Source organism: Mugil cephalus, chromosome 23, assembly GCF_022458985.1.
Source record: "Mugil cephalus isolate CIBA_MC_2020 chromosome 23, CIBA_Mcephalus_1.1, whole genome shotgun sequence".
In the NCBI taxonomy this organism is placed as follows: domain Eukaryota; kingdom Metazoa; phylum Chordata; class Actinopteri; order Mugiliformes; family Mugilidae; genus Mugil; species Mugil cephalus.
The window spans coordinates 13521817-13531631 of record NC_061792.1 but is presented as its reverse complement, the minus strand read 5'-3'; positions in this window follow the sequence as shown (position 1 = coordinate 13531631).

Genomic DNA, 9815 nt, shown 5'->3' with positions numbered 1-9815 from the left:
TAAATGAAACAAATCAGATCCACAAATAGAAACAACATCCAGTGAAACTGACCTCAAGTCTCCAGTCTACAGTCTGGACTCTCCAGAAAACCACACAGATGTTTTCACTCCTGAATCCTGCAGGTTGTTGTAACTCAGGTCCAGATGTTTATCAGATGGAGGTTGGACTTCAAGCTGAGACCAGAGAATCACAGGAGCTGGATCTTCTGACAACTGCAGAACTCAATTCCTGAATGAAAAATAAAATATGTTAATGAAATCATTGATAATCAATCAGATGTGTCTCGGTTTAATTTCGTGTATCACCATAACTACGTCCCTAATCAATCAGCTGTTCTCCTAAAAGAGTCGAGTGACTTTGTCCTTAGTGTTATTGTGGATCAGGACCAATTCAGACACAATAAAAGTAAATAATTCAATGAATAAAACCAGAAATATATTTCTAACTATAAATAATTAAATTACCTAAATAAAGACCAGGAATGCAATTTATTTTATGTATTTATCCAATTATATATTTATTGAGGCACCACTTCACATGCACCACAACATGTTCCTTCAGATAGAGGGGCTGTCCACACTGAAAAAAAAGAAGTGAATAGTACTGATTCTTTGTATGACCGTGAAAGATGTGATACCACTTCACACATCATGTACCTGACACAGGACTCCAATACTCCATTACTGTTAATTCTACGTAATGCATGCAACGTAGAAAGTACTATTGTCAACGTCACTAATCACCTTATGTCACATAACTGACGTTTCCACAAAGATAAAGACAGAAAATGATTGAGAATCCTGTGATTCTGGTCACATTAAATCCATTTAAACAGGTGAGTGGAGCCGTAGGCAGCCAGACCCGTCAAGCAATGTAGCACGTCCTCCAAATATCTGAGGTGGAACGCTTGAGCTTGTACCAAGCTAATGCAAACAAAGTTATCAGACAGGGTCCACAGCAAAAGGTAAATATCCTGACTGACAACTGAATACCTTCTGCCACATCAGCTAAGTGCCATCGGCTACCAGCCTGCCCGTTGCTGCGCAATTGCAAATCAAGCTACCGGCTGTGCTGTGAAAAGGCATGTGCAGTCTATCCCGTGCCCTCATGTGTGGACCGCACCCCTCATCTGAATAACACTTTGTTGTTCACCAAGAATAAAATAGTATTTATGACATATATATAGGTAATTTTATTTATTTATTATTCCATTATTATGGGCAGGAATTTAATTATTTATGTTTTTATTGTGGTCGATCACAACATTCAGACACAAATATCATGTCAAACCACACATCAATAACATGCTGCATGGATATGGATTGTGTGGATTTGCGTTTGTCCCTGGATGTAGTTCTGACTGTTTATCAATTACAAACATTATTTCTAACAACAAACAGATTTGTTGTTTCTTTACTTTTTTTACAAACACATTTTTCTTGCAAAAAAAGAAAAAAAGAACGTCTTTGAGATTTCAGACTAAATTTATGAAAAGAAAAGAGAAAATTTGAAAACATGAAAACTGAAAACAAATGAACCTAGAACTGAAAACTAAGACTTTAAATTCTGTATGAACATAAATTAAGTTCAGTTTGTAATTAAACAAATCAATCCACAATAGTAACAAACCAACCATGTGAACTGACCGCAGAGACTCCAGTCTACAGTCTGACTCTCCAAAAACCACACAGATGTTTCAACTCCTGAATCCTTCAGGTTGTTGTTGTTACTCAGCTCCAGATGTTTCAATGGAGGGGTTGACTTCAGAGCTGAGACCAATAATCACCAAGCTGATCTCTGAAAAACTGCAGCAAATCAATCAGAATATAAGAATAAAGATTTTAATAAAATCACTGATAATTCAATCAGATGTGTTCAGGATTTTAATGTTCAGATCAACATTACTACGATCCTAACTATGAGCTTGGTTCACTAAAATGAGTAAGTGACTTTGTCCTTGTGTTGATTGTATGACATCCTCATGTCACCTTCTACACACATCATCCCAAACATCAACATCAACATATCAGACAACTATTCATGTCAACACACATCAATAACAGACCTGCTGACCTCAGACAAGTCTCTCCATTACAGATCAATATCGTAATCCCACATGTTGAAAACAAACTGTTCATATAGTTCATTGTTCCATGACCTTCTTCTTCCTGTATTGTATCTCCGTAGGTTGGTGTCGTTAAAAATGTTTACAGGACACAGTTCATATTTTCAAGTCTGTCCTTCAAACAACAGTCACATCTCAGATGAACATTACAGATTCTTAGAATCCTACTGGTCCACACTGACATGTAAGTGTCTCTTCCTAACACAACAACACTGGAATAAATGACTTGAAGTTTTCTCCACAGACAGTATGAACAAAAGAATGATTCCTGACTCAATAACTCTTTAACTGTACATGTGAACACTAAGACAGGTCCTGATTTAGATCATACCGACCACCGATGACTGAGGAACACCGCTGATAATTAACATCATAATGCTCCTTCATTTAAACCAACTGTTCTGGTCCATTTATCCTATCTGTCAATCCTGACAAGAGAACTGTTTAATGTGATAAAAACATTCAGTGAACTGACTCCAGAGTCTCCAGTTTACAGTTTGGACTCTTCAGTCCATCACACAGATGTTTCAGTCCTGAATCCTTCATGTAGTTGTGACTCAGGTCCAACTCTGTCAGATGGGAGGGGTTGGACTTCAGAGCTGAGGCCACAACTTCACAGTGACTCTCTGAGAGTCCACAGTTAGAAAATCTGTCATGACACATAAATAAAAAACATGTTAAAATGAATGAAGACACATATTATTTCACTATCATACATTTGATAATAAACAGTTGACTCATCCTGTTTGACATAATTTGTTTTTTCACATCAGTGATATAGCCACTTATCTGACATGACACAATAATTCTTAACATTTCTCTTAACCCTGCAGACTTTTTAAAAAACTTTTGTTTTGTTTATAATCTGCAAAGGAATGGTGATAAATGGAGTTGCATTTTAGCTTCTTCCACACAGTCATCAGTGTGATCTGATCAATGTCCGACCCCACAAAGTCATCATGATTAAAATGATCAAAATGTGGAAAACATCCCTTTAAGGCACATTTAGAACAGATTAAAATGGACAATTTATGTCTAATTACACATATTATTCAACAGACAGCTCAAATATGTAGCATTTATAATTGAAGGAAGATAAACAGAAGAAAAATGGCAAAAATAAGAATTATTAAAATAAATGTGTAACAAAATACAACTGTCACGTATTATTTGCAATTAACAAGTTTAATAGGGTAATAATTTTATAGGGTGAACATTTAAAGAACTAAACTAACATAAACTAATTAATAATGTTAATCACATCTGGACTCACTGAGCCTTTCTGCAGTTCCTCACAGCTGGAATCAGTCACCGTCTCCCTACCCATGATTGTGAACTTGTTCAGTCCATCTCATCCAAACCCTCCTCTGACATCTGCAGCATGTAGCCAACTGACAGTGGATCTCGAGAGTGTCTCTCTTTGATCGTTCTCTGACTTCAGGAACTCTTGGATCTCCTGATGAACTGAGCGGTCATTTCATCACACCACAGACAGTGAAGATGTTGATGTTTCTGTCAGGAGAAATTGTTTGGTCATGTTCATCTTCTTCAGGTTGTTGATGGCTCTCTGAGGATTTTCTGACTGATCTCTGTCCTGAACCCTCCAAGACCTTTTAACATCACTGTTGGACTGCAGACAACACCATGAAGAAGCGAACCATCAGGTCAGGAGACCATATTTTACTCGCAGGGAATTCTCCATGACTCAGTTCAGGAAGGACATCCAGAGTTGAGTCATTGTAGTTTTTTGGTCCCAGAAGTCCTCCAGCACCTCAGTCTTCCTGTTGGTGAACATGGATCATGTAGACTGCAGCCAGAAACTCCTGAACACTCAATAGGACGAAACAAACACCATCTGTCCTTGGTACAGTCCCTCTCCACTTTAAAGATCTGTGTCAAACACTCCTAATACAACTGAGGCTGCTCTGATATCGATCCACACTCTGTCAGTCCTGAATCATCAAAGATCAGGTTTCCTTTCTGCAGCTGATCAAAAGACAGTATTACCCAGAGCCTCAATCATCATCCTGCTCTCTGGACTCCAGTGTGGATCTGTCCTCAGATCCTCCACGTACTTGACGCTTCTTTCACTTTGGTCTGAACCACCAGGAAGTGATGTACATCTCAGTCATAGGTCTTGGCATTCTCTCCTCACTCTCGTGGTTTTCCAACACATCCCTCCAGAACTGTAGCAAGATCCAGCAGAAACTGGGAAGTGAACCCATGATGTGGAGCTTCGTGATGTCCCTTGATTGTGTGGAGATGATCCCAGCTGGCCTCTCCTCACTCTGAACCTCTTCCTGAAGTGCTCCTCCTTCTGGGTCAGTGAACCCTACTGACCTTCTGTCAAAACCATGTCAACCACACTCAGGAGGGATCTGATTGGCTGCTGCAGGTCGTAGTGGTATCCAAGGTGACAGCAGGGAACAGTTTCCCCTGAATGAGGTTTTTGTCCAGCAGCACATCCACTGAGGTGGGACTCTGTAACATCAGTCAGGACTCAGAGATGTGGAGTCCAGAGGAAGTCTACACCATCCAGCACCGTCAAAGATGAACAACAACCAGAACCTTCCAAAGCTGCAGATTCATGCTTCTTTGGTTTCATGAAAAGTGATGAACAAGTTCCACCAACTGCAGCTTTCTCTCTTTCAACACATTCAGCTCTCTGAAAGTCAATGAAATGTGAATGGAAGTCCTGGTTGGCTTGTCTTCAGCCCAGTCCAGAGTGAACTTCGTGTTAAGACGTTTTTCCCAATGCCAAAAACTCCCTTTGACAGTCCACACGTCTGATTGGTCATGTCTTCCAGGTGAGGCTTTAAAAAGATGTCTCCTGGTCTGATGGGTGTTATCTGTCTTCTAGTTTCCTGGATCTTCTTCCATCAGTCTGACCTCATGGTCATCATTGACCTCCTGTAGTCTCACCCTCTGTGATGTAGAGCTCTGTGTAATCTCATTCACAGAAGAAGTTGTGTTCCTGCTTTAGCAATCCCCTCAAACACACACTGGAACTTCTCCTCAGACTAGATTTAAGTTCAAACGGTCGACAAACTGGAGCAAAACGTTCTGAATGAACAAACAACAAAAAGATCAGTAAATACATTTCCAACAATTAATTCCCTGAAAGAATGAGTGAAAATACTGTATCTTGTTCCATCTCTTGGGACATTAGTAAATGTTTAATTAATTCATCAGGTTCAATGTTCATAGAAATCCTCTTACTTCTCTGCATACGATCAGCCAGCTCCTCCTGCTTCATTCTCCTCAGGAAGTTCAGTGTGAACTTAACAAATGCTCTCTGCTGCTCTTCCTCTGCTCTTCAACCTCACACCTCCAACACCTCCTCATCTCCATCTACTCTCTAAGCATTCTGGTAATCGGTGACTCAGATCCCTCTGAATCTTCTTCCAGCTCCTTCTTTCACAAAAGTCACAATGTTGTCCTCCAGCAGCTGGAACAGAAAACTATCTGAATGAACAACCAGAACAGAAATCAAGGAGACAAAACATCAGATCCAAGTTGGCAGACTGACAGTCCCCACTGTCTACAAAGGAGCACATTGAGAGATGGAAAGTAGTTGTTGACCATTACAGACCTTAAATAATGGAAGTCCTGCTGTGTTTGATGCTGATGAACAGGCCTGATCACTGTAGAACATTTAAACTCTGCTTGCGTTTCACTCTGTGAATAAATCATGGATAATTAACTTATTGTGTCTCTTCAATTGGTACAGGCCATGAAGGCCATATTTAAAGTAAAACAGTGAACATTTGGCTCCTGTTGTGGTAAATAATTACTAGTCCCTTACGATCCCACTGAGAATCAACATACAGCCTATGCAGCATTCCAAGCACATTTCATTCAAGATTTCCCTCTGTGCTGAATGCCTGGAGAGGCATTACCTCATGTCTGGTTAAGTTAGACTGGTTTACTCCTGCAGCTACGGCAGGAATTGTTTTTGACCTGACCCTGTTTGCATCAGAGTGTTTCATTGAAAATATTTAGTGCTCAGTCAAACATCTTCAGTAAAAAACGTAATGGAACACAACACATTTTTACTCAGTTTTAGAAATATAATTCTAAAGGTGCTATTGACATGAAAAATTTTTCACCAGGCGTTTGGTAACAACCCCAAGTAATCTAATCATACATAGAAAGAACAAGAACGTACAGAAATTAAGTTGTCAATAGTCCATTTAGAAATATGTTTACTATGAAAAAATTGATGTGTTCATACTTATTTACCCACATGTATACATATATATATATTTATAAATATATAGTAAGAACTCTTATATTTAAGTCAGTTTTAAATCCTTACAATCCGATCCACCGATGACTCCCTATATCCTTGATATCTTATCTACCTACTCATTCCCATCCTCTCTTCTTAGACCCAGCTGCTTTTGGTTCAGGTGGAGTTTTAGATTTTCCAGCTACCTCCAGCAACACCTGACACATGCCTTGACAATATACTTAAAATAGCCATAAAAACACAGATAAATGTATTATAAATCAGTCCACTTGAGTGATGCCCATGCCATTGTCAGTGTTTTGAACTGAAACAGAACATTCCCAGACGCCTCTTTGGTTGATTACTGTGAGCATAATTATCTCAATAATTATTTAAGTACTTGTTCCACAAAAGAGTCATCCGTTAGTTAGTTTGCTTCCAGAAAATGAGTCTGTGGAGCCACGGATCACAGGAGGATTCTTTTATATTTATTTAACACATGTGCACCTCCAATCCACCCAAATGATGCAAAAGTCAAGAGTGCTTCTAACTTATAACATAAAGTTCTGTGTTTTCAAAGCTGATGCAAGTAAATTTCATACCTACTGGAAGTGTGCTAAGTAAAATTTAAAATCTGAAACATTATATTAGATAACATTACTTCATGTATAATGAAATGCCTAATAAACTACACAAGCTAAATAAAATAATCCTGGGTTTTTTACATGGAGGCTATAAAGACTTTATCTGTAAAAATCCATGAGAGCAAAACTTCACAAACTTCCAGTACATCTTGAATCTAAGAGGAAGAGAAATGAAATTGCTTGATAAACATTTTACCTCTTTGCAAGCTAGAAGATAGTTCTTGTTTAAAATCAACGTAATGACTCATCGAATCGTCGGCTCTTGAAGGCCACACACAGCTGGGACCCGAAGGTTCAGAATCAGGCGCTCTGGTCTGAACTGCCTGCTTTGTTCTCACACACCACAGAAGATTTCTGATGTCAGAATAAACGTCTGGATACTTTACAGATCGGATTGTAAAGGGAACAGTGTTGAATTGAATAATATTTGATTAATGCAGAAGCAGCAGGAGTTCAAGTTAAACATGCACAGCAGATTTAACAGAAACTGTTTAAAACCCAGTGAATTAATATTAATATCGGATTTAAATAATGGTTACCTGTTTTGTAGCAGAAGATTGTCCTCGTTTAAATTTCAATGAGCGAACCATTACTTGTCGCTCTGAAGCCACACAACATGGACCAGTTCAAGAGAGTCTCTCTCGTATGGGACTCTTGATTAAATTAGATCCATTGTTCAATAAATGCTCTGAGGATTAAATGATCTAATTTTGACGTCAATCCCAACAACTTCACCTTAGCTTTGTTTATATTCAGTGAACTGTTCCTCCTCTCTGAAGGACGATCCTCCTCTCTGTCCTCAACACTAGATCCATTCTGCTGATTCACAATCAGCTCACACACAAAAGAACCTTTCTACCTTCACCTGCAGAGGAAACACAAATCACTCACCTGAACATGAAACCCTTGACATCATTTCTGCTGTAAAAACATCAGCTGCTCCTCCAGTGACTGGTTCTTATTTTCTGTTTGTGGAAAAGCTGCAGTCAGCTGTTCTTCTACTATCAGTCCATTAGATGGAGACATGAAGCTGTAGAAGTGAAAAGCTATTACACAAACATTTTCCCTGAACGCTCTCTGAATGAAAAACTGAAGTTAACTACGTTCATCTGTAATGTTTAGTTTAGTATTTTAATATTTTATAGAATATTTTGGTCATATTAAAATACTGTGTAAATACTTTTCTGTGTCCAATTGTAGAAATAAAATCCAAACATTCCGTTTCCTTTAGAAAATACTTCAGATCAGTCAAATAATTATCCTGACTAATAAACAGAAATTTTTCAAAATATTAATCGGAGGAAACACGTTGTAATTAAACGAATAAAATCATCTAAACTAGATCAAACTGGAAGCGGAGTGACTCCGTTTCCCTGAATAAGCGCGCTTCCCGAACAACAGCGTGCTCGCTCATAGACACAGAATGATAGATTTAGACGCTGCCACCTTTTACTCCGTCTCCATTAACGATGTAACTAATTCAAAAGTCATTCTGTTGTAATTAAGCTGGTCCAAAGAATTTAACAATATAAACGAATGACTTTGACCTTCACAGAGTTTACAAAGAGGAAAAAGATCTGCGACACAACGAGTGAACGAGAAAGAAACTTCCTTTAACTGATAATAATGTAGACTGATCTTCAAAACAGAGTGACACAAACTTAATATGAACCTAGGACGTGAACATCATTTACAGAAGCACAAAGTTAAAGCTTTAAAAACAAATCAAACATACAGTTAATTAACCAAGAATGAAAAGACACCGTCTCCCAAAACCTGTAACTACCCAGTTGAGCTACTTCCTGTTTAGGAAGGAGGCGGGGTTTTACCTGTGACGGCACAGGGGAAGTTTTTTACAAAATAAGATGACGGTCATATTTGTTTACTGTTTATTTAAGAAAGGGACAGTGCAATTTCATAGAACACATGATTACCCATGGTTAAAAAAGCCAGAATTAGCCAGAAGGTTATATATATATATGTTATCGATTTATTTAACTACTGTTAATGTCAGATTGAATTTTTTTTCATGTGTATGATCTTCTGCATCAGTGTGTTCAAATTACTATAGTGTTGTGTTATTGTTAAAGTAAAAAAAAAAATACATAATAATATAAATATAAATTTCTAAAAAAAATATTCTGAAACAGATGAATCAAGAACTATCAGATCACAGGCCTCTAGTGTCACTGTCAGTAACTACAACTGTCCACCACCAATAATACTCACACGCCACATATACTGCAGTGTTGGTCATGACAATGGCTGAGTTTGTTTGTTTCCATATTTTTATTGAGTAAGTACCAAGAAATAACAAAGATTTTATATGTTGAATGCACTATATTTATTCTCACACCTGTAAGTGTTGGTCACTTTCAGAATATGATTCTCCATAAAAAAAAAAAAAAAAAAAAAAAAAAAAACAAGTCTCCAGCTGAGTTAATTATTTGAATATATATATAAATACATGTTCTGAGTACATTATCCTTACTACAATAAAGTTCATGGGACACACAGGGCCACAAAATCACAGCTACAATATAAATAAAATAAATAAAATGTACAAATCACCATATACCTGATACGTTTTCAAGAAAGGACTGTTGATGCTGGCAGTTAATGAGATTCCTTTGAGTCCTCCATTTTGTTAGGAGTTGTATTATGTTTGTTAAGAATGAACTGACATCCCAACACAACGCACCTCAGAGTCTCCAGTCTACAGTCAGGACACTTCACAAGATCAAGAAGCTGCTTCACAGTCTGGATCCTGCAGGTAGTAGTGACAATCGGTCCAGATGTTTCAGATGGGAGGGT